Source organism: Heterodontus francisci, chromosome 3, assembly GCF_036365525.1.
Source record: "Heterodontus francisci isolate sHetFra1 chromosome 3, sHetFra1.hap1, whole genome shotgun sequence".
Classification (NCBI taxonomy): Eukaryota; Metazoa; Chordata; class Chondrichthyes; order Heterodontiformes; family Heterodontidae; genus Heterodontus; species Heterodontus francisci.
This window is the reverse complement of record NC_090373.1, coordinates 188490546-188517409: the sequence shown is the minus strand read 5'-3', so window position 1 is coordinate 188517409 and position 26864 is coordinate 188490546.

The window sequence follows — 26864 nt, the reverse complement described above, 5'->3', positions numbered from 1 at the left end:
TTTCAAGATGATTATAAATCCTGTCTCTTATAACCTTTTCCAACATTTTACCCACAACCGAAGTAAGGCTCACAGGTCAAGCATTACCAGGGCTGTCTCTACTCCCCTTCTTGAACAAGGGGACAACATTTACTATCCTCCAGTCTTCCGGCACTATTCCTGTCGACAATGACGACATAAAGATCAAGGACAAAGGCTCTGCAATCTCCTCCCTAGCTTCCCAGAGAATCCTAGGATAAATCCCATCTGGCCCAGGGAACTTATCTATTTTCACACTTTCCAAAATTGCTAACACCTCCTCCTTGTGAACCTCAATCCCATCTAGCCTAGTAGTCTGAATCTCAGTATTCTCCTCGACAACATTTTCTTTCTCTACTGTAAATACTGACGAAAAATATTCATTTAACGCTTCCCCTATCTCCTCTGATTCCACACACAACTTCCCACTACTATCCTTGATTGGCCCTAATCTAACTCTAGTCATTCTTTTATTCCTGATATACCTATAGAAAGCCTTAGGGTTTTCCTTGATCCTATCCGCCAATGACTTCTCGTGTCCTCTCCTTGCTCTTCTTAGCTCTCCCTTTAGATCCTTCCTGGCTAGCTTGTAACTCTCAAGCGCCCTAACTGAGCCTTCACGTCTCATCCTAACATAAGCCTTCTTCTTCCTCTTGACAAGCACTCGACAACTTCTTCAGTAAACCACGGCTCCCTCACTCGACAACTTCCTCTCTGCCTGACAGGTACATACTTATCAAGGACATGCAGTAGCTGCTCCTTGAATAAGCTCCACATTTCGATTGTTCCCATCCCCTGCAGTTTCCTTCCCCATCCTACGCATCCTAAATCTTGCCTAATCGCATCATAATTTCCTTTCCCCCAGCTATAATTCTTGCCCTGCGGTATATACCTGTCCCTGCCCATCGCTAAGGTAAACCTAACCGAATTGTGATCACTATCACCAAAGTGCTCACCTACATCTAAATCTAACACCTGGCCAGGTTCATTACCCAGTACCAAATCCAATGTGGCATCGCCCCTGGTTGGCCTGTCTACATACTGTGTCAGAAAACCCTCCTGCACACACTGGACAAAAACTGACCCATCTAAAGTACTCGAACTATAGTATTTCCAGTCAATATTTGGAAAGTTAAAGTCCCCCATAACAACTACCCTGTTACTCTCGCCCCTGTCGAGAATCATCTTCGCTATCCTTTCCTCTACATCTCTGGAACTATTCGGAGGTCTATAGAAGACTCCCAACAGGGTGACCTCTCCTCTCCTGTTTCTAACCTCGGCCCATACTACCTCAGTAGACGAGTCCTCAAACGTCCTTTCTGTCGCTGTAATACTCTCCTTGATTAACAATGCCACACCCCCCCCCCTCTTTTACCATCTTCTCTGTTCTTACTGAAACATCTAAATCCTGGAACCTGCAACATCCATTCCTGCCCCTGCTCTACCCATGTCTCCGAAATGGCTACTACATCGAGATCCCAGGTACCAACCCATGCTGCAAGCTCACCTACCTTATTCCGGATGCTCCTGGCGTTGAAGTAGACACATTTTAAACCAAGTTCTTGCTTGCCAGTGCCCTCTTGCGTCCTTGTAACCTTATCCCTGACCTCACTACTCTCAACATCCTGTACACTGGAACTACAATTTAGGTTCCCATTCCCCTGCTGAATAAGTTTAAACCCCCCCGAAGAGCACTAGCAAATCTCCCCCCCAGGATATTGGTACCCCTCTGGTTCAGGTGAAGACCATCCTGTTTGTAGAGGTCCCACCTACCCCAGAAAGAGCCCCAATTATCCAGGAAACCAAAACCCTCCCTTCTACACCATCCCTGCAGCCACGTGTTCAACTCCTCTCTCTCCCTATTCCTCGCTTCGCTATCACGTGGCACGGGCAACAACCCAGAGATAACAACTCTGTTTGTTCTCGCTCTAAGCTTCCACCCTCGCTCCCAGAATTTCTGCCTTAAATCCCCATCTCTGTTCCTACCTATGTCGTTAGTGCCTATGTGGACCACGACTTGGGGCCGCTCCCCCTCCCCCTTAAGGATCCCAAAAACACGATCCGAGACATCACGAACCCTGGCACCTGGGAGGCAACACACCAACCGTGAGTCTCTCTCGTTCCCACAGAACCTCCTATCTGTTCCCCTAACTATGGAGTCCCCAATGACTAATGCCCTGCTCCTCTTCCCCCTTCCCTTCTGAGCAACAGGGACAGACTCTTTGCCAGACACCTGTACCCCATTGCTTACCCCTGGTAAGTCGTCCCCCGCAACAGTATCCAAAACGGTATACCTGTTGTTGAGGGAAACGGCCACAGGGGATCCCTGCACTGCCTGCTGGTTCCCTCTCCTTCCCCTGACGGTAACCCATCTACCTACTTCTTTTACCTGAGGTGTAACTACCTCCCCATAACTCCTCTCAATAACCCCCTCCGCCTCCCGAATGATCCGAAGTTCATCCAGCTCCAGCTCCAGTTCCCTAAAGCGGTTCTCGAGGAGCTAGAGTTGGGTGCACTTCCCGCAGATGCAGTCAGCAGGGACACTCTTGCGACCCTTACCTCCCACATTCTGCAGGAGGAACATACAACTGCCTTAACCTCCATTCCCACTATTCTAAATTCCCAACAAATCTACTGAAAACCCCCCAAAAAAAGTCAAAACTTGTTAGGTTAGCAATCCAACGGACAGAACTTTTTAAATAAAAAGCTTACCTTATCAACACACCAGAGTCCTTTTTTTTGGTTAAAGGACACTACACGTGTAGTGTCTCGGGTACAGCCACCACCCAAATATATAGTTTTCACTTACCCAGCAGTCCCCTGGTCCTCCGAAAACAAAAGGGAATTCACTTTTAACTTACACTGAAATTGACCTCTCAGCTGCAAGTTCGCTCCGCACCTCCGCTACTGACATCCTTCCTTAAATAAGATGACCACTACTGTACACAGTAACTCCAGATGTGGTCTCACCATTGCTCTGCATAGCTGAAGCACAACCTCCCTACTTTTGTATTCAATTCTCATAAACGATAACATTCGATTATCTTTCCTAATTACATGCTGGACCTGCATACTATCCTTTTGTGATTCATGCACTTGAACACCCAGATCTTTCTGCATCTCAGAGCTTTGCAATCTCGCATCATTTAGATAATATGCTTCTTTTTTATTCTTCCTGTCAAAATGGACAATTTCACATTTTTCCACATTATACTCCATTTGCCAGGTCATTGCCCACTCACTTAACCTATCTATATCCCTTTGTAGCCTCCTTATGTCCTCTTCACAACTTACTTTCCCACCTATCTTTGTGTCATCAGCAGATTTAGCAATCATACCTTCAGCCCCTTCATCTATGTCATTTATATAAGTTGTAAAAAGTTGAGGCTCCAGCACAGATCCCTGTGGCACACCACTCGTTACATCTCGCCAACCAGAAAATGACCCATTTATGCCTCCTCTCTGTTTCCTGTTAGCTAGCTAATCTTCTATCCATGCCAATATGTTGCACCCTACACCATGAGCTTTTTTTTTGCAATAATCTTTGATGTGACTCCTTATCAAATGCCTTTTGGAAATCTAAGTACAATACATCCACCGGTTCCCCTTTATCCACAGCACACGTAACTCCCTCAAAGAACTCAAATAAATTGGTTAAACATGATTTCCCTTTCACAAAATCATGTTGACTCTGTCTGATTACCTTCAATTAATTTAACTGCCCTGCTATAATGTATTCAATACTAGCTTCTAACATTTTCCCCAAGACAGATGTTAAGCTAACTGGTCTGTAGTTTCCTGCTTTCTGTCTCCCTCCCTTTTTGAATAAAGGAGTTACATTTGCTATTTTCCAGTCTAACGGAACCTTCTCCAAATCTAGGGAATTTTGGAAAATTAAAACTAACACAACAACTATCTCACTAGCCACTTCTTTTAAGACCCTAGAATGAAGTCCATCAGGACCCGAGGACTTGTCAGCCCGCAACTACAACTATTTGTTCAGTTAAGAAGTATTTAGATGAGCACTTAAAACATCAATAGCATGCAAGGCTATGGGCCAAGTGCTAGAAATGGGATTAGAATAGATAGGTGTTTGATGGCCGGCATGGACACAATGGGCTGAAGGGCCTGTTTCTGTGCTGTATATCTCTACCACTTCCCTGGTGATTGCAATTTTCTTAAGTTCCTCCCTCCCTTCCATTTCCTGACTCACCGCTAATTCTGGAATGTTACTTATATCCTCAATAGTGAAGACCGATGCAAAACATCGGTTCAATTCATCTGCCATCTCCTTATTAGCCATTATTAATTCCCCAGACTCACTTTCTATAGGAGCAATTTGTTAACTCTTTTTTAAATATCTGTAGTAACTCTTACTATCTGTCTTTATATTTATAGCTAGCTTTCTCTCGTACTTTAATTTTACTTTATCAAACTTTGAGTCATTCTTTGCTGTTTTTTTTATTCTGTCCAATCTTCTGACCTGCCACCCATCTTTGTGCAGTTATATTCTTTTTCTTTAAGTTTGATACTATCTTTAACTGTTTTAGTTAACCACGGATGGTGGGTCCCCGCCCCCTCTCCCACCCCCCACCACCCCTGGAATTTTTCTTTCTCGTTGAAATGTATCTATTCTGTGTATTCTGAAATATCCCCTTAAATGTCTGCCACTGCATCTCTATTGACCTATCCCTTAACCTAATTTGCCAGTTTACTTTAGCTAGCTCTGCTTTCATGCCCTCATAATTGACCTTATTTAAGTTTAAAATACTGGTCTTGGACCCACTCTTCTCTCCCTCAAACTGAACTTAAAATTCAAACATATTATGATCGCTGCTACCTAGGGGCAGCTTAACTATGAGGTAATTGCAGTACCTTTGTATAAGCCCTCATTATTTCTTGATACATATTCTATCCTACAGTGCAGCAACTGTTAGGGATCTATAAACTACTCCCACCATTGACTTCCTTCCTTTGTTATTTCTTATCTCCACCCAAATGATTCTACAACTTGATCTTCTGAGCCAAGAACATTTCTCATTACTGTACTGATCTCATCCTGTATTAACAGAGCCACCCCCTATCCTTTTCCTTTCTTCCTACCCTTTTGAAATGTCAAATACCCAAGAATATTTAGTTCCCAGCCTTGGTCACCTTGCAATCCGTCTCTCTACTGGCTTTCATATTATACCCATTTATTTCCATTTATGCTAGTAATTCATCCATCTTGTTATGAATGCTGGGTGCATTCAGATAAAGAGCTTTTCATTCTGTCTTTTAACCATTTTTCCCTACTCTGACCTTATTTGCTGTTGCACTCTTATGTTTGTACACTCTGTCCTTTCCTGTCACACTCTAGTTTCATTACCCATATTGCTATTCTGCACTATTGTCTTGTCATTTCTTGCTAATTTTTTAAATTTTCCCTCAAGTGAACCCTCCCCGCCCCGACAGCCACTACCCAGTTTAAAGCCCTCTCTACAGCCCCAGATATATGATTCGCCAGGACACTGGTCCCCACACGGTTCAGGTGAAGGCTGTCCCAACAGTACAGCTCCCTCTTTCCCCAATACTACTGCCAGCGTCCCATGAATCGAAACCCATTTTTCACATCAACCTTTGAGCCATGCATTCAACTCTCTGATCTTATTTACCCTATTCCAATTTGTTTAGTTTAGTTTAGAGATACAGCACCGAAACAGGTCCTTCGGCCCACCGAGTCTGTGCCGACCATCAACCACCCATTTATACTAATCCTACACTAATTCCATATTCCTACCACATCCCCACCTGTCCCTATATTTCCCTACCACCTACCTATACTAGGGGCAATTTACAATGGCCAATTAACCTATCAACCTGCAAGTTTTTGGCATGTGGGAGGAAACTGGAGCACCCGGAGGAAACCCACGCAGACACAGGGAGAACTTGCAAACTCCACACAGGCAGTACCCAGAATTGAACCTGGGTCTGCAAAGAATAGGGCCCTTTGTATTTATATATGTAGCTTCCAGTACGCGCAAATGCGCCACACTGCAAGCCCTACTGACAATCTTAAATTGGTTGTCAGCGTAATTCTTAGCACACAGTGGATTATTTAGCAAATGTTGTCCAATTACGGAATCACATCTAATATTGGACAGTGTGTTTTGAATTTTGCAAGCACGGGCTGGTTGTGTACGGCCCATAACTTGCCCGTTGTGAAGAGCAGAAAGGATGTGTTGTTTGATACGATCTGCCAGTCTTTGGGACATATGACCTATATACCTCGTGTCATGCAGGGGGGTTTAAATTTTAAACAAAGCTTGGCAGTTAACTGTCAGTCACCGTAAACTGGTGCATTGGCCATGGCAATGCCTCTACCAATCAGAGTTTACTTGCCAACCAATCAGCACTCTCTTCTCATGCAGTATAAGTTGTTGTTTTCCTTTACATTGATTATTCTTGCGATTGTCCCGATGAGTGCAAGATGAAAAGTTTCGATAACATGTCTCTATTTTCAGCAATACTTAAGCTCTGTACTATGAAACCACTATAAATAAATATATAAAGCCCCTTTCCCATCCCCACCAATAACAATTACAGTAACTATTTGCCCTTTCCGCCCTAAACACTTACCTTTTACATCTGACCTTTCCCTCCCCAATGTTTTTTTATTATTCATTCATGGGATGTGGGTGTCACTGGCCAGGCCAGCATTTATTGCCCATCCCTAATTGCCCTTGAGAAGTTGGTGGTGAGCTGCCTTCTTGAACCGCTGCAGTCCATGTGAGGTAGATACACCCACAGTGTTGTTAGGAAGGGAGTTCCAGGATTTTGACCCAGCGACAGTGAAGGAACGGCGATATAGTTCCAAGTCAGGATGGTGTGTGACTTGGATGGGAACTTGGATGGGTGGTGTTCCCATGTATTTGCTGCCCTTGCCCTTCTAGTTGGTAGAGGTCGCGGGTTTGGAAGGTGCTGTTTGAAAGGTGCCCTCCCCAATGTGCACAAAATTTAAAGGTCAACCCTTCCCACCTACACCCATTACATTTATTTGACCCCGTTCCCCCCACCACAATGAAAATCTTACATCCTCCCCCTTCCCCACCAGTGTGGTGCTGCTTTTCCCCGGACGGGGATTTAAAGGAGCTGGCCTCAAGATCGCAGCTAAGTCTATTTAAAAGTATTCATTTTATTGATTTGAATATTTTAATTGAAGGTCCCGTTGCCCAGCAGGGTGTGGTCTGCCACGGAGCCTTGCTGCCGCCGGGAGGATGGGGCCAGACGTTGAGGTCCATGGCGTGCCTCATCCGGAACCATCTTCAGGCCCCTGTGTCATGGAACTCAATACCTGGGGGAGAACAAAATCCAGCCCATTATTATTAAAGATGTTATAGCAGGACAGTTAGAAAAATTCAAGGTAAATCAAACAGAGTCAAAATAGTTTTGTGAAAGGAAAATCATATCTAACAAATTTATTGCAGTTCTTTGAAGAAGTAATATGTGCTGTGGATAAAGGGGAACTGATGGATATTCTTTCTTTTGGGCCTCCTTATCTCGAGAGACAATGGATACGCGCCTGGAGGTGGTCAGTGGTTTGTGAAGCAGCGCCTGGAGTGGCTATAAAGGCCAATTCTGGAGTGACAGGCTCTTCCACAGGTGCTGCAGAGAAATTTGTTTGTTGGGGCTGTTGCACAGTTGGCTCTCCCCTTGCGCCTCTGTCTTTTTTCCTGCCAACTACTAAGTCTCTTCGACTCGCCACAATTTAGCCCTGTCTTTATGGCTGCCCGCCAGCTCTGGCGAATGCTGGCAACTGACTCCCACGACTTGTGATCAATGTCACACGATTTCATGTCGCGTTTGCAGACGTCTTTATAACGGAGACATGGACGGCCGGTGGGTCTGATACCAGTGGCGAGCTCGCTGTACAATGTGTCTTTGGGGATCCTGCCATCTTCCATGCGGCTCACATGGCCAAGCCATCTCAAGCGCCGCTGACTCAGTAGTGTGTATAAGCTGGGGGTGTTGGCCGCTTCGAGGACTTCTGTGTTGGAGATATAGTCCTGCCACCTGATGCCAAGTATTCTCCGAAGGCAGCGAAGATGGAATGAATTGAGACGTCGCTCTTGGCTGGCATACGTTGTCTAGGCCTCGCTGCCGTAGAGCAAGGTACTGAGGACACAGGCCTGATACACTCGGACTTTTGTGTTCCGTGTCAGTGCGCCATTTTCCCACACTCTCTTGGCCAGTCTGGACATAGCAGTGGAAGCCTTACCCATGCGCTTGTTGATTTCTGCATCTAGAGACAGGTTACTGGTGATAGTTGAGCCTAGGTAGGTGAACTCTTGAACCACTTCCAGAGCGTGGTCGCCAATATTGATGGATGGAGCATTTCTGACATCCTGCCCCATGATGTTCGTTTTCTTGAGGCTGATGGTTAGGCCAAATTCATTGCAGGCAGACGCAAACCTGTCGATGAGACTCTGCAGGCACTCTTCAGTGTGAGATGTTAAAGCAGCATCGTCAGCAAAGAGGAGTTCTCTGATGAGGACTTTCCGTACTTTGGACTTCGCTCTTAGACGGGCAAGGTTGATATACTGTACTTAGATTTCCAGAAGGCATTTGATAAGGTGCCATATCAAAGATTATTGCAGAAAATAAAAGCTCATGATGTAAGGGGTAACATATTGGCAGGGATAGAATATTGGCTAGCTAACAGGAAACAGAAAGTAGGCATAAATGGGTCATTTTCTGGTTGGCAAGATGTAACAAGTGGTGTGCCACAGGGATCTGTGCTGGGGCCTCAACTTTTTACAATTTATATAAATGACTTGGATGAAGGAACTGAAGTTATGGTTGCTGATGACACAAAGATAGGTGGGAAAGTAAGTTGTGAAAAGGACATAAGGAGGCTACAAAGGGATATAAATGGGTTAAGTGAGTTGCCAAATAGAGTATAATGTGGGAAAATGTGAAATTGTCCATTTTGACAGGAAGACTGAAAAAGAAGCATATTAACTTAAATGGTGAGAGATTGCAGAGCTCTGAGATGCAGGGGGATCTGCGTGTCCCAGTGCATGAATCATAAAAAGTTAGTGTGCAGGTTCAAAAGATTGTGAAAACTGAGGAGATGCCTGGATTTGTTTTTTTTAAAGGGTTATTGGAAGGACACTTTGGATTTTTTTTAAAAAACACTTACTGGAAGAGACAATGAAGTGCTAAATAAACATAAGGAGCCTTGGTGGCTATTGGAGGTCACATGTCACAGAGAGGTCACATGTCTAGGTTTATAGTTGTCAGGAGTTTTTGGCTTTCTGATTTGGGCACTGACTGTTTGAATACTCAGTTGGTGTGTATCCTTCTAAGAGTGAAGCCACCCAACTCATCCTTTTCCACCTGCTTTGGTAAATCTTGTGAGAATCTAGTGTGATAGCTGAAACCACTGATGCAGTAATTCTCCTGACAAGCCTCCAAGACTACTCCTTGACGTCGCCTGAACAGAACTGCTCCAGAAAGATCCCAGTGACAGCCGTCTACGTGTACCCGGACGCCAGACCAAAGGCCATCAGGAACATTCCATATCTTATCCTTTTTCTTCAAGAATTGACAATAACTTGGCCTAAGTTTTTTTTTAAAGTTGATCTCTGCAGAGCCAGTTTTTTCATTTTTAAATTTTTTTCTTTAACCAGTGTGTGTTAGATTATATTATAAGGTAGATATTTATACTGTCATATTTCAAACTGTGTTAATAAGCTTTGCATCTTTATTGAATAGGTCTTGTTTTATAATAAATTAACAATTTTGATGTTTGTTAAAGAAACCTGGTTGGCAGACTTTTATTCTGAAACTATTATGGATAAAGTATATCATTGGCCATATCAGTAACTGGGTAAAACATTTAAACATATGTTCTGACAGTGGAGTAGTGCAACTAGAGAAAGACAGTGCATTCCTGCAAACTCGGTCGTAACCCAGTTTAAACTACCCCAAACCAGTGGGAGTCATTCAAAAAGGAAATAGTGAGAGTTCAGGGCCAACATGTTCTCGTAAAGGTGAAGGGTAGGACCAACAAGTCCAGGGAATCCCGGATGTCAGAGGATTGGATAAGGTAAAAAAAGGAGGCTTATGGCAGATTCAGAGTGCTGAAAACAGCGGAGGCCCTAGAGGAGTATAGAAAGTGTAGGGGGGGTATTTAAAAAAGTAATTAGGAGAGCGAAGAGAGGACATGAAAAAACACTGGCAGGCAAGATAAAGGAAAATCCAAAGGCATTTTATAAGTATATTGAGGGCAAGAGGATAACCAGGGAAAGAGTAGGGCCTGTTAAGGACCAAAGTGGCAATCTGTGTGTGGAGCCGGAGGGCATAGGTGAGGTTTTAAATGAGTACTTTTCATCTGCGTTCACTGTGGAGAAGGACGATGTAGGTGTAGAGATCAGGGAGGGGGATTGTGATACATTTGAACAAATTAGTGTTGAAAGGGAGGAAGTAGTAGCGGTTTTAGCGGGCTTAAAAGTGGATAAATCCCCAGGCCCAGATGAGATGTATCCCAGGCTGTCATGTGAGGCAAGGGAGGAGATGGCAGGGGCTCTGACACAAATTTTCAAATCCTCTATGGCCACAGGAGAAGTACTAGAGGACTGGAGGACAACGAATACGGTGCCATTATTCAAGAAGGGTAGCAGGGATAAACCAGGTAATTACAGGCCAGTGGGTCTAACAGCAGTGGTAGGGAAACTATTGGAAAAAATTCTGAGGGACAGGATTAATCTCCACTTGGAGAGGCAGGGATTAATCAGGGATAGTCAGCATGGCTTTGTCAGGGGGAGATCGTGTCTAACTAACTTGATTGAATTTTTTGAGGAGGTGACCAGATGTGTAGATAAGGGTAAAGCAGTTGAGGTAGTCTACATGAACTTCAGTAAAGCTTTTGATAAGGTCCCGCATGGGAGATTGGTCAAGAAGGTAAGAGCCCATGGGATCCAGGGCAATTTGGCAAATTGGATCCAAAATTGGCTTAGTGGAAGGAGGCAGAGGGTGATGGTTGAGGGTTGTTTTTGCGAGTGGAAGCCTGTGACCAGTGGTGTACCGCAGGGATCGGTGCTGGGACCCTTGCTGTTTGTAGTGTACATTAATGATTTAGATGTGAATATAGAAGGTATGATCAGTAAGTTCGCAGAAGACACGAAAATTGGTGGTGTCGTAAATAGTGAGGGGGAAAGCCTTAGATTACAGGATGAAATAGATGGGCTGGTAAGATGGGTGGAGCAGTGGCAAATGGAATTTAATCCTGAGAAGTGTGAGGTGATGCATTTTGGGAGGACTAACAAGGCAAGTGAATAGAACAATGGATGGTAGGACCCTAGGAAGTACAGAGGGTCAGAGGGGTCTTGGTGTACTTGTCCACAGATCACTGAAGGCAGCAACACAGGTCGATAGGTGGTTAGAAAGGCATGTGGGAAACTTGCCTTTATTAGCCGAGGCATAGAATATAAAATCAGGGAGGTTATGGTGGAGCTATATAAAATGCTAGTTAGGCCACAGCTGGAGTACTGTGTACAGTTCTGGGCACCACGCTATAGGAAGGATGTGATTGCACTGGAGAGGGTGCAGAGGAAATTCACCAGGATGTTGCCTGGGCTGGAGCATTTCAGCTATGAAGAAAGACTGGATAAGCTAGGGTTGTTTTCCTTAGAGTATAGAAGGCTGAGGGGGGAACCTGATAGAGGTATACAAAATTATGAGGGGCATTGATAGGATAGATAGGAAGACAGTTTTTCCCTTAGCAGAGGGGTCCAGTAACTAGGGGGCATACATTTAAGGTAAGGGGCAGAAGGTTTAGAGGGGATTTAGGAAAAAAAATTTCACCCAGAGGGTGGTTGGAAACTGGAACACACTACCTGAAGGGGTGATAGAGGCAGGAACCCTCACAATATTTAGAAGTATTTAGATGAGCACTTGAAATGCCATAATATACAAGGCTACAGGCCAAATGCTGGAAAATGGGACTAGAATAGTTAAGCTTGATGGCTGGCACAGACACGATGGGCCGAAGTGCCAGTTTCTGTGCTGTGTAACTCTGTAACTCTAATTTAGAATGGGAAAAAAAGCCTTAAAACTCTCCGACCAATCACCTACCTACTCCCTAATTAATGCCTCTAGGCTTCAGCTCTCAGGTCTCACTGTCTCCGGCTCCCTCTGTTGGATCACTGCATGTTCTGTAAAAGACCAGAACAGCATCTCCTCCCTCACTGCACCTCCTCTGACACTCACCACACTCTTGAGTTAAGCACTCTGTTTCACAGGCACTCAGTCGAGTTGAACTTTGTGCTACTTACTTCGTGCATTAGCAAACCCTCCTATATCTATATTAGCTGGAAATCCAGAATCCTCAGTCAAGGCCCTGCTAACTAGGGAACCACTTCTAAGTAGCTATCTAATTAACTAACTGTGCCGCTGACACTAGCAGGCAGCTTGTTTACCACGATTCAAAACTAAAAGAAACGATAATTTAATGTTTAAGTTACAACTTGACTAGATTTTACAAAGCGATCAACCCTTGAAATTCCCACACACATTTATTTGGACTTTCAGAAGGCTTTTGAAAAAGTCCCACATAAGAGATTAGTGTGTAAAATTAAAGCGCATGGGATTGGGGATAGTGTATTGCTATGGATAGAAAATTGGTTGGTGGACAGGAAACAAAGAGTAGGGATAAATGGATCTTTTTCCGAATGGCAGGCAGTGACTAGCAGGGTACCGCAGAGATCGGTGCTAGGACCCCAGTTATTCACAATATCTATTAATGATTTAGATGAGGGAACTAAATATAATATCTCCAAATTTGCAGATGACACAAAACTGGGTGGGAGTGTGAGTTGTGAGGAGGATGCAGAGAGGCTTCAGGGTGATTTGGACAAGTTGAGTGAGTGGGCTAATGCATGGCAGATGCAGTATAATGTGGATAAATGTGAGGTTATCCACTTTGGTAGCAAAAACAGGAAGGCTGATTATTATCTGAATGGCTATAAACTGAGAGAGGAGAATACGCAATGAGACCTGGGTGTTCTCGTACACCAGTCACTGAAGGTAAGCATGCAGGTGCAACAGGCGGTAAAAAAGGCAAATGGTTTGTTGGCCTTCATAGCGAGAGGATTTGAGTACAGAAGCAAGGATGTCTTGCTGCAATTATACAGGGCCTTGGTGAGGCCACACCTGGAATATTGTGTGCAGTTTTGGTCTCCTTATCTGAGGAAGGATGTTCTTGCTATAGAGGGAGTGCAGCGAAGGTTTACCAGACTGATTCCTGGGATGGTGGGACTGACATATGAGGAGAGATTGAGTCGGTTAGAATTATATTCGCTGGGGTTCAGAAGAGTGAGGGGGGAATCTCATAGAAACCTATAAAATTCTAACAGGACTTGACAGGGTAGATGCAGGAAGGATGTTCCTGATGGTGGGGGAGTCCAGAACCAGGGGTCATAGTCTAAGGATACGGGGTAAACCTTTCAGGACTGAGATGAGGAGAAATTTCTTCACCCAGAGAGTGGTGAGCCTGTGGAATTCACTACCACAGAAAGCAGTTGAGGCTAAAACTTTGTATGTTTTCAAGAAGGAGTTAGATATAGCTCTTGGGTCTAAAGGGATTAAAGGGTATGGGGGGAAAGCGGGAACAGGTGACTGAGTTGGATGATCAGCGATGATCATAATGAATAGCAGAGCAAGCTCGAAGAGCTGAATGGCCTATTCCTGATCCTATTTTCTCTGTTTCTATGTTTATCAAATGCCTGTGTTCAGCAGTCTATCTCGCAGCACTCAGTCCTAGTCAAGTTAGGTGGGAAAAGCTGGGGTTGTTCTCCCTGGAGCAAAGGAGATTGAGATGAGATTTAATAAAGGTGTCCAAGATTACGACAAGCTTAGCTCAGTTATACAAGGAAAAACTATTCCCATTAACTGATGGAACAAGGACTCGGGGACACAGATTGAAGGTTGTGGGCAAGAGATGCAGGGGGAATGTGAGGAAGAATATTTTTACGCAGCTGGTGGTAATGACCTGGAACTCACTGCTCACGAGGGCCGTGGAAGCAGAGAGAATCAATGATTTCAAAAGGAAATTGGATGGATACTTGAACGAAATAAACTTGCAGGGCTATGGGGATTGAGCGGGGGAGTGGGACTGACTGGATTGCTCTGCAGAGACCTGGCATGGACTCAATGGGCTGAATTACCTCCTTCTGTGCCGTAAGTTACTCTATGCTCCCCCTTCCCAATCTATCGATATTTTCATGGAGTCCCCCACTGTAGTTTCAAAACCACTACTATATCCCACTCCACAGTCGTACAACCACATAAAGAATTGGGTGTTCTGCAGGACCAATTCTACCATTTGTAAGAGGGGGGGGGGGGAGAGTGGAGGGAAGATAATTATGGCAAAATATAAAGAGGGGACAGGATTTGTGCCCTCTCATTCCCAGTTCCTCTCCCCCTCCCATTAATACTTGACCAAGCTTTTGGTCACTGATCTTAATGTCTCCTTCTTTAGCTCTGTCAATTACTGTTTGACTACATGTGCCTGTGAAATGCCCCAGACTGTGTTACTGTGGTAAAGGTGGCGATAATCACAGAATTGAGAAAATCTCTTATAATTACACGAATGGGATAGTATGAAAAAGGCTCATGTAAAACACCAGCCTTTCTCAAAACATCAATTCTTTTCCGCTTTCAATTTGAGCACCTTTTGCCTGAAAATGCGTAAGATATTAAATTTTCTTAGAATCTTACAGTAACAGAAGGAACATCGTGCTAGTGCTAGCTCTGTGGATAAGCTATCCAAATAGTCCTGGTTCGACCACACTTGGAATATTGTGTTCAGTTCTGGTCGCCTCATTATAGGAAGGATGTGGAAGCTTTAGAGAGGGTGCAGAGGAGATTTACCAGGATGCTGCCTGGACTGGAGGGCATGTCCTACGAAGAAAGATTGAGGGAGCTAGGGCTTTTCTCATTGGAGCGAAGAAGGATGAGAGGTGACTTGATAGAGGGGTACAAGATGATGAGAGGCATAGATAGAGTGGATAGCCAGAGACTTTTTCCCAGGGTGGAAAGGGCTATCACCAGGGGGCATAATTTTAAGGTGATTGGAGGAAGGTTTCGGGGAGATGTCAGAGGTAGGTTCTTTACACAGAGAGTGGTGGGTGCGTGGAATGCACTGCCAGCGGTGGTAGTAGAAGCAGATACATTAGGGGCATTTAAGCGACTCTTGGATAGGTACATGGATGATAGTAGAATGAAGGGTAGGTAGTTAGTTTGATCTTAGAGTAGGTTAAAGGTTCGGCACAACGTCGTGGGCCGAAGGGCCTGTACTGTGCTGTACTGTTCTATGTTCTATAGTCCAATCCCCCCTACTCTTTCCCCGGAGCCCAGCACCTTTTCAAGTACAGGTTCAATTGTGCCTGCATTTTTTAACATGTGTATCTGGAAAATGAAAACTCTGAAATTAATATAATATAAATGCAATGAAATGGAAAACACTGTGCGCATATATCATCCACCTGGGCATACGGCCCTGGAAAATAAAAAGGCGATCGGTCTTGTGACTATGGCGCCAACCAGCTGGTCCCAGCTGCACATCCATTCTCACGTAGATCAATTTCTGTGTGTGTGTGTGTGTCAGCTTCATGTGGTGAGTCATGTGCGAGATACCGCGGCGACATCCACGTGTCACAAGAATCCGACAAGAGTATCATCTGCTGTCGATTAGGAAGACGAGAACGTATGAGCAGAGGTTTTAGCGCACACAGGCACTCCAAATATAGCGTGCTTCAATGGAAGGAAGCATTTGGCATATGGGACACTAGCTGCAGCACATGGGCTCATTCCTCTGTGCTCCCAGCTAGGAATACACCTTCCTTTTCTGGTCTTGTTCCGTCCCTGCAACTCAACTGCTACATGACGTAGAGTTATTGGCAGGGAGGCGAGGAATTGGGAAATACCTGAGGTTCAGCACGTCTGCTGTTAAACGTGCAACCTGAATATCTGATAGAGTTACTTAAATGGTGAGAGGAGGAGAAAAAAAAGCTTTATATTGCCAAATAAATGTTTTCTTTGACCAGCGATGAATCACAAGCTTGTGCGAGGGAGGGAACTTTGGCACTTCAATTATGGATTGGCTTATATGGTATGTAGCAAGAGTTTAATTAATTTATAATGAGCTAATTAAAGTAACTGGAATTACAACCCATATTGTTTGGCTAGGTGTAACGTGCGTGCCTTTGAGAACGTACACCTAGCCCTTGAACCAGGCTGTTTCGCACTCTTTCATTATGGGTCGATCTGTTGTTTACAATTAGTGGAAAGCAACTACAATCAATTGCTTCTATCAGTCGTAATAATAAATAAAAACAGAAAATACGCAGCAGGTCAGGCAGCATCCATGACCTTTCAGTTCTGATGAGAGGTCATTGACCTGAAACGTTAACACTTCTCTCTCCAGATGCTGCCTGAGCTCCTGCCTATTTCCAGCATTCTCTGTTTTTGTTTGAGATTTCCAGCATCTGTAGTATTTTGCTTTTGTAATAAAAATAATGCTTGCACTTGGATAGACCCTGGTCACACTACAATGTCACAAAGCATGTTGCAGATTGTGGGAACGTAGGGGACTTGCAGCCTTGGAAACATACATAAGAACACACAAATTAGGAGTAGGTCATAGATGAACTTTTTTTTCACCAGGAAACTCCCATAAGCAATAATGAGATGATTGAAAGGTTTTGATGCATTTTTCTGGCAGTGTCAGTTAAGAGGGAAATATACTGCCAAAGTTTTTCATCTTGCATTCATTGGGAAAAATGCAAGATTGCCAAATTTCCAACGGAGCAACAATTTGTGCTGCCTGAGAAAAGGGTGCTGATTGGTTGACAAGTCAACTCTGGTTGAGATGTTGCAATGGGGACTGCACCCACAGAACTATTGTACCCAGTGTACTAGCTAGATGGATAAAGAACTGGCTGGGCAACAGGAGACAGAGAGTAGCAGTGGAAGGGAGTTTCTCAAAATGGAGACGTGTGACCAGTGGTGTTCCACAGGGATCCGTGCTGGGACCACTGTTGTTTGTGATATACATAAATGATTTGGAGGAAAGTATAGGTGGTCTGATTAGCAAGTTTGCAGACGACACTAAGATTGGTGGAGTAGCAGATAGTGAAGGGGACTGTCAGAGAATACAGCAGAATTTAAATAGATTGGAGAGTTGGGCAGAGAAATGGCAGATGGAGTTCAATCAGGGCAAATACGAGGTGATGCATTTTGGAAGATCCAATTCAAGAGTGAACTATACAGTAAATGGAAAAGTCCTGGGGAAAATTGATGTCCAGAGAGATTTGGGTGTTCAGGTCCATTTTTCCCTGAAGGTGGCAACGCAGGTCCATAGAATGGTCAAGAAGGCATATGGCATGCTTTCCTTCATCGGACGGGGTAATGAGTACAAGGGTTGGCAGGTCATGTTACAGTTGTATAGGACTTTGGTTCGGCCACATTTGGAATACTGCGTGCAGTTCTGGTCGCCACATTACCAAAAGGATGTAGATGCTTTGGAGAGGGTACAGAGGAGGTTCACCAGGATGTTGCCTGGTATGGAGGGCGCTAGCTATGAAGAGAGGTTGAGCAGATTAGGATTACTTTCAATAGAAAGACGGAGGTTGAGGGGGGACCTGATTGAGGTGTACAAAATCATGAGAGGTATAGACAGGGTGGATAGCAAGAAGCTTTTTCCCAGAGTGGGGGATTCAATTACTAGGGGTCACGAGTTCAAAGTGAGAGGGGAAAAGTTTAGGGGGGGATATGCGTGGAAAGTTCTTTACGCAGAGGGTGGTGGGTGCCTGGAACGCGTTGCCAGCGGAGGTGGTAGACGCGGGCACGATAGCGTCTTTTAAGATGTATCCAGACAGATACATGAATGGGCAGGAAGCAAAGAGATTCAGACCCTTAGAAAATAGGCGACATGTTTAGGTAGAGGATCTGGATCGGCGCAGGCTTGGAGGGCCGAAGGGCCTGTTCCTGTGCTGTAATTTTCTTTGTTCTTTGTTCTTTGATAGGTAAATTGGCCATTGTAAATTGCCCCTAGTGTAGGTAGATGGTAGGGAATATGGGATTACTGTAGGGTTAGTATAAATGGGTGGTTCTTGGTCGGCGCAGACTCGGTGGGCTGAAGGGCCTGTTTCAGTGCTGTATCTCTAAAATAAAAAAAATAAAAATAAAAAATAAATAAAATCTGTATTTCTCCGCCTTAAAATTATTCAATGACCCCGCCTCCACAACCTTCTGAGGCAGAATTCCAAAGTCGTACAACCCTCGGAGAGAAAAGATTTTTCCTCATCACGGTCCTAAAAGGGCGACCCCTAATTTTAAAACTTTGCCCCCTAGTTCCCCCACAAGAGGAAACATCCTTTCCACATCCACCTTGTCAAGACCTTTCAAGATCTTATATACGTCAATGAAGCCTCCCCTCACTCTTCTAAACTCCAGTGAAAACAAGCCCAGTCTGTCCAACCTTACCTCATATGACAACCCGATCATTCCAGGTACCAATCTAATAAACCTCCCTGAATCACCTCCAAAACATTCACATCCTTCCTTAAAGAAGGAAACTAAAACTGCACACAGTATTTGAGATGTAGTTTCACCAATGCCCTGTATAACTGAAACATAACATCCTTATTTTTATTTTCTGTTCCTCTCGTAATAAAGGATAGCATTCCAGTAGCCTTTTTTGTTTAATTCAAAAAAGGCACAACGCCTGGACATGTTCCTTTTGCCTGCCGAGGACAGGTCCCTGCATGTGAATATATGTAGCTTCGAGGCAGCATAAGTGAGCAGACTGATAATCTTAAATTGGTTGTTACTGTAATTCTTAGCACAGTTGGTATTGTTCAGTAAGTGCTGCCAAATTGCAGAATCACATCTAATGTTCTGAGTTTTGCAAGTACGGGCTGTTTGAGTATGGTCAGTACTCTGCTGATTGTGAACAGCCAAAGGGTTGTGCTGTTTAATATGATCCAGCAGTTGTTGGAACGTATGGCCTATGTAACTGGCATCATACCAGCACTGGAAGTCATTTGTGCGGTAGGCAGAATATTTTTTTGACTTGATGGCAGCATCCTGTTAGTGGAAAATACCACTTGTGTGGCTACTGCATAGTAGCAGTGTGAAACAGGCTAGCCTTATTTTGGTTTCAAGCTTGCACGGAGAGCAAATGGCTCGGGCTCATGATGCAAGCGTGACGCATCAAAGCTATCCTGTGCGATAATGGCTTCCCCGATCAGATCATTAATCATTGTGTATCACACAAAGAGACCTCAATTTTACTTGAGTAAGTGATTCAAGGAGATTTCACTTGCAGAGGGGAGAGGGTTCAAGGGGGACCACAGAGAACTGAATTTGTTATGAGTTAAGGAAAGATTGTGAGATGAGGATTCGAGTCCTTGAGCTGCTGGAAAGGAGTGCATAATGTAAGCACGACGGTCTGTGAGCACAGAACTAGGAACTGTGAATACAACATTTTTAAAAAGCTCCAGGCACAATTGACATTAGACCTGTGGACAGACCTGCTAGACAAAGCAATTACTGATATATTAATTATCAACTTTTATAAAGAGCTGGATGAATATCAGATTAGGAAAAAGACTGAGGGAAGGTAGAATTAGCATGGAAGATGGGAGGTCAGCAAGGAGGATATTGGAGAAATCAAGTGTCGAGGTAACAAAAGCAAGGTAATATTCTGGCGGCGGTGATGTTTAGGCAGGGACAGAAGTGGGCAATGTTGTGGTGATGGACGTAAGCAGTTATGATGATGGATGTGTTGTGGGGATTGAAGATTAGCTCAGGTTATGCAGGCTGCTAAGATTTTGTAAGGGCTGCCTCTGCTAGATCAAGTGACCAGGGAGGTGGGGTGGGGGGGGGGGGGAAGGGGGGCGGTCAGTGGCAAAGGAACAATGTTTATGGCAGAGGCCGAAAACAATGACTTTGCTCCACCCAATGTTTAGTTCAGGAAAGTTTTGTCTCATCCAAGACTTGATCACATATAGGAAGCCTGACAGCACAGAGGTGGTTGTGGGTTCAATAGAAATATTGCAGAGAGAACTGGATGTCAGCAGTATGAATATGGAAGCTAAGTGGGCAGAACTTACTGGCCCCCGGGAGGGGGGCTGGGAAGCGGGGGCCGTAGAATTGCGATGGAAGGCAGGGGCAGAGGGCATGTCGCCTTCCCATCACCCTGTGATTAAGTCAGGGACGGGAAAGGACAAAGACGACAGCCTTCCCGCTCAGAGGCCAATTGAGGCCCTTAAGTAGCTACTTAAGAGCCTTTTTCCGCCATCGCTGGAATTAAACGAGCGGTGGGCGGGGGATCTCCTCCATGCGGGGAGGTTTTCCAGCGAAATGAGGCGGCCTTCCTGTGGGCTGTGGTGGGGACGGGCAATCTGTGGTCCGCGGAGGGCTCCCAGTGGCAAAGCCTATCCCTCTATGAATACCCCCTCCACCCACAACGTCACCTCTCCCGCCCTTGTCAGGGCCTGCCGGACTGGCCCTGGTGACCCCACCTCACCTCCCTTGGGTCCGGGGCACCAGCGCTGGGCTTAGTCCCAAAGCTGGTGTAGTACTGGCAGTGGCCACCGCTTCTGGTGACACTGTTGATACTCCTGAGCTGCCGGACCTCTGATTGGCTGGCAGCTCTTAGAGGCCTCTGATTGGCTGGCAGCTCTTGGAGGCAGGATTCCCATTCTCCATTCTTAAAGGGAAAGCTATCGAGTGCCAGGCGATTAATTGCACAAGCTCCATTTAATTGTGCTGGGGGGGTTGCTCCGAAGGGCCGAGGCAGGGCTCTCCTTGTGTTTTTGGCCTGGCGTCAGGATCCCCGCCAGCTCGATTGAATTCAGCCCTCATGTGATGCTGATGTCAGCAAGGGACAGCATGTAGATGAGGAAGAGGAAGGGGCAAAGTTTAGATCCTTGGTGGCATGCCAAGCGAAGTCATTGCTGGAGGTGCACTGACTGTTGGGAGAGCAGGAGGGGAACTAAGCAAGAGCAGAGCTGGACAATAGAGCAGAGTAGACCAGGAGGATGGATGGAGTGGTTGACTGCATCAAGCTGACTGACATGCTAGAATCCTACAAGTGGCACTTAGTCAACCATTTTTGTGGTCAGGAGTCATGTGCATACCAGACTGGGTAGCATTGGAAGGTTCACTTCCTCATTAGAATATCAGCAGAGAAAAAGTATTGGCAAAATTTAAGGGACTAAAAGGTGACAAATCCCCAAGACCTAATGGCCTACATCATGGGGTCCTAAAAGAGCTATTTGCAGAGATAGTGGATAGTTACAATTTTTCAAAATTCCCTAGATTCTAGAATTCTCCCAGTGGATTGGAAGTTAGCAATCCCTATTCAAGAAAAGAGGGAGAGAGAAAACGGGGAACGACACACCAGATAACTTCTCAAAAAACAGGAAGCGTGGTGTTGGAATTCACACCAACAACAAGCATTCCGGAAGATTAAAGAGATGCTCACATCGCCAGACATCTTGGCACATTATAACCTACATTACCTATGACGATAGCGGCAGATGACTCCTCAATTGGGTTAGGGGCAGTTCTTTTCCAGGAGCAACCTGATGGTTCTCCTGGGCCGATTTTCTATGAATCTAGAGCTTTGTCTGACACAAGGGATGTGGTAATTGAAAAAGAAGCTCTTGCATACATGTGAATAATTTTCTGACTACATTGGATTGTTGGATTGGGAGTCGTCATCGAGACAGACCATAAACCTTTGATATCTTTGTTGGACAAAATGGAGATCACAAAAATACTTCCAAATATACAAAGATTTCATCTAAGGTTGATGAGGTATACGTATGAGACAGTATACATCCAAGGAAAGTTGCAAACATCAGCCAATGTGCTATCAAGAGCAATGGTACACCATCCAACACAGCAAGATTTGGAATTCATGTGCAAGATAAAGTCATATTTGCAACACACTGCACAAAATTGGCCAGCAAGCACTCAGAAATTGCATGAAATACGTCACACCCAAATGCAGCCACAAGAACGTCTTTGTGGGAGAAAAATCAAAATGTTCTATGAATATAGAAAATACTTCACAATTATTGATGACTTGTTAGTTTACAATGACAGACTAGTCATTCCTAGTTCACTGCGATAGGATAGCTTGGAATATCTACATCAAGGCCATATAGGAATAACAAAGTGCAGAGCAAGGGCATTAGTGTGGTGGTCAGGAATGTCCAAAGACATCGAGAATGTGATCCAGAACTGTCAGATCTGTGCAATACAAAGACCAGAACAGCGGGAACCTGGATTTATTCATGTTCTATGGGAGGTCATCATTGATTACTTCTCAAGGTAGATAGGAACATAGGAGCAGGAGTAGGCCATTGAGCCCATCAAGCCATTCAATATGATCATGGCTGATCATCCACTTCAATGCTTTTTTCCCACACTATCCTCATATCCCCTTATATCATTGGTATTTATAAATCTGTCAATCTCTGCTTTAAACATACTCAATGATTGAGCTTCCACAGCCCTCTAGGTTAGAGAATTCCAAAGATTCACAACCTTCTGAGTAAAGAAATTTCTCTTCATCTCTGTCCTAAATGGCTTCCCCCTTGTTTTGAAATTGTGTCCCCTGGTTCTAGACTCCCCAACCAGGGGAAACATCTTAGCTGTATTTATGTTCTGATGAAAGGTCATTAACCTGAAACATTAACTCTGCTTCTCTCTCCACAAATGCTGCCAGAACTGCTGAGTATTTCCAGCATTTCTTGTTTTTATTAGCTGTATCTACCCTGTCTGTCCCTTTAAGTATTTAGTCGGTTTCAGTGAGATCACCTCTCATTTTTCGAAACTCTAGAGAATACAGGCCCAGTTTCCCCAATCTCTCTTCATAGCACAGTCCTGCCATCCCGGGAACAAGTCTGGTGAACCTTCATTGTGTGAAGGCTGCAATCTACGACAACAGAAGCAGTTATCAGAATTCTTCAAGACATCTTTGTGACATATGGGATCCCTGACGAAATATTGTCAATGGTGGACCACAGTTTTGCGAATGAATATTTTACTCAGTTTGCGACAAAGATGGGATTTCAACATCTCACAAGTTCACTGCGTTATCCAGTCAAATGGTGAAGGGGAAAGACATGTAAGAACCATCAAATCCTTATTGAAGAAGAATGAAGATCTTCCAGCCTCATTTCTCATTTATCGATCTATACCGTTGATGTGTGGACTTTTCCTTGCAGTTGCTGATGGGCAGAAAGAAAAGAACGTAACTTCCTGTGTTGCCTAAAAAATTGCTTCCAGGATTAAATGTCCGGGACTACGAGAAAGTAAGAGACCAGGAAAACTCTTACAGAAGGCAGAAAACCTGAAATTATAACAAAAGATTTCATGCAAGAGACTTACCCAAACTGAATAATGGTCGAAGAGTATGGATACATGACCTGGAAAGGGAAGGCACAGTAATCCACAGAGATGAGAACTACCAGAATGTGTGTGATACATACAACTGAAGAAAACATATGTAGAAATAGGAGAAGCATTATCCCTATTCTCCAGAGGCAACAGCCAATCATTCAGTTGGAAGACCCAAATGAAAATGAACAAACCCAAAGCAAACAGAATACTACAATCCTTAGTAAAGATCAACCAAGTCAGTGATCCAGATTTACAAGGAAGACTACTGATGGTCCCAGTCAGACTATAACCAGATCAGGGAGAGTCATCAAACATCCTAACAGACTAAATCTGTGAAGTCAGAGACTTGGGCGGAGAAAGGGTGGTGGTTAAGCCAAGACTGTATATGTGTTTTAGAAAATGTTGGATAAAGATTTGGGGGGGGAGACGTAGTTTAAGGAATATAGAGTGTTAATTCTGAAGATAGTGAGGGCAACCCCACCCACTGTAAGAGTGATGATGTAACAGTCACATGGTAATGGGCTTTGGAAGAAGAAGGTAGCAGCACAAAAGTTGCTAGTTCAGGAGGCTTGAGGAGAGTGTATATAGTAATGTGCAAATAATAAGAGTTATTAGTTGACTTTATCTGGACTCCGAGATTTTCTCAAGAACGCCCTAGCTACACAACAAACTGCAGCAACAACATACAACAGTTTCTAGTGAAATTGAACAAAAAGAATGAATGAAGCAAAGGATAGTTAAAAAATATATTTCACCTTGAAGGGTAAACTTCGACCTGTGAAATAAAAACACAAAATACTGGTAATACACAACATGGCAATCACCCTCTGTAAAGAGAAAAGACAGGTTCACTGTTGCTGTGTGTACATTGAATAATTAACCTGTCTGCCATTCCCAATGCTGTGCATTCTCAGCAAGTTTGAACAAAGATGCACTGATATGGAAATTTCGTGGTTAAAAAAGTCTCCATGCATTTTACAGAGGCATAATAAAAATAGGGGACAATGAGCCAAAAGATAGATTAGCAGGCTTGCCTTAAAGCTCGGCTAAAAAGTGGATTTTTAGGTAGGTCTTAAAGAGAAGAAAGGGTTTATGGAGGGAATGCTAGAGATGGTGCCTAGACAATGAAGGCATTCCCCCTCCTATTGGAACAAGGAGGGGAAGCACTAAAGGCTGGCTGCACGTCCTCAGGATTGAAGACTGTCCTTCTGTGTGATGAGGTAAGTGGGGCGCCCGAAGCTCAGCTTTATGGATTCTTGCACGCATGACATGAAGGCCCTAAAAGTTGACTGTCGCACTTGGGAGTCACTAGCTGGTGAAAGAGGGAAATGGTGACACATCCTATGGATTGCTGTGCACTACCACAATGACCAGTTGCTACACCAGCTTGGCAACAGGTGCCAACATCAAAAACAACTACTCACAGTGTCACTTGGCAGCTTCACGTGCAGCATTTGTGGCAGAACCTGCCTCTCAAGGATTGGCCTTCACAGCTATCAACAAAAGTGCACCAAGAGAAGACACCCCACCTAAATGGATTTTTTGCTGCATGTCCATCATCTTTCATAGATGGAAAGATGCCAGCCAACCCTATCAAGAGGCCAAGTGGCACATGCACTTCTCAGGTGGTTCAGCATTCATGCGTGCACAGATTGGCACATGCAGCTTGTAGAGCTGAAACACAGGCAGGACCTTATGATGAGGTGGCAACTTCCCAATAAGAATGACATAAGAATGAATGGAATATGGGATTAGAATAGTTGGGTGCTGTATGGCCGGCACAGACACAATGGGCCGAAGGGCCTGCTTCGGTGCTGTATAACTCTATGACTCTATGACATGACATATATTGGGAATCAAGTGCAACCCTTTTCATTACATTGAGGTGCATGCATTGAACGGAAGCTTTTGTACCCAGGTGAATCCCAAAGTCATGCCACTGCTCCTTCTCTGCCCTCTTGTGAGAGCTCCTACAGGGTGCTCCCCACTGTGGCTGGAGCAGATGTGCAGGGAGGCTGCTCGATGGTATGTTCTGGTGACTGAGATGCCTGTGGCTCCCTTTCTCAGGGTCGCAGTGCATGTGAGGGCACTAGGACAGGTTGCGCCAGATGCATCTATGCAGGGGAAGCCTCTGTCATGAGGGGACATGAGGCATAGCGTGTGTGTCTTAGTCAGACAGACAGAGGGGTTGGCATCAAGAAGATGGGTCCACTTGAGTGGTGGCACCATTGACATCATCCCGTCCTGTTGTGTTTTCACTGAGTAAATCTAACATGAGTTTTTAAAAAATTCTTTCTTGCTGTACAGGTCTTACTGTTAGCAACCATTGTTGAACTATTTCTTACACCTCCCCAACAGAAAGGGTAGTATACAAAATGCTCAGTTATTACATATATCACACTCCCTCCCCACTTAGAAAACACCAGTATGTTTTTCACAAAAATATCGTCATTTGACAAGAAGTAATGAAAAGAAAAGTTTATTTCTTCTTCCTTCCTACATACTTTCAATTAACCTATCTGGCTTCTTTCTCTTTCTATCTGGGTCTCTTCTTTCATTTTCATTAGCTTGACTCTGCTCTCTGTATATCTCAGACTGTGTTGACCCTAAACTTTGACTTTGACTACCAACTCCACTTAATAGTTGAGTCTGTGAAATTGATTAATCTTAATCAAAGACCCTGATTCACTTTGCTCTCTTGGTGAATTCTGTGATACCAGCAAACTTTCAGTTTCTTTGTGACTTGCACTTTCTTCCTGACTTTCACTTTGGACTGTTGAAACTTGGACTATAGGAGGTGCTCTCCCTTTTTCAGATTTCCTCTTTCAAGCAAATGATCTACATGATACTGATGGAGTCTCTCTCCAGCCTTTACTAGATATGGGAACGCATCGAGTCTTTTTTACAACTCCAAACGCATACTTCTCCTTATCACCTCGGTGATTTTTCACCATGACCTTGTGACCTGCACTGACTCTCTAAGTTTCATGCCTCGCGTATCATGACTCATTTTCACTCTGTCTTGGTTTTCTCTTACTTTGCTATTGACGTCAGTCTTAAGCAAACTAAATCTTGTCCTAGGACCGTGTTTAAAGACTAACTTGTGAGGTGAGCACCCTGTTGTAGATTGTGGGGTTATTCTGTAAGAGAACAGAAAATTGTCTAACCTATGGCGAAAATAAACATGGAAATTACTGCCTAGCTTGTCACCTAGCAAATACTTTTGCAAAGACCTCTTCACAATTTATACACTTCTTTCTGCAGCACCATGGCATTAAAGTGTGTTTGACTCCATTTTTACTCAGAAATATTTCAAACGCTTCTGATGTAAACTGTGGACCATTGTCTGCCACCAACACCTCTGGCAACCCATAAATTGCAAA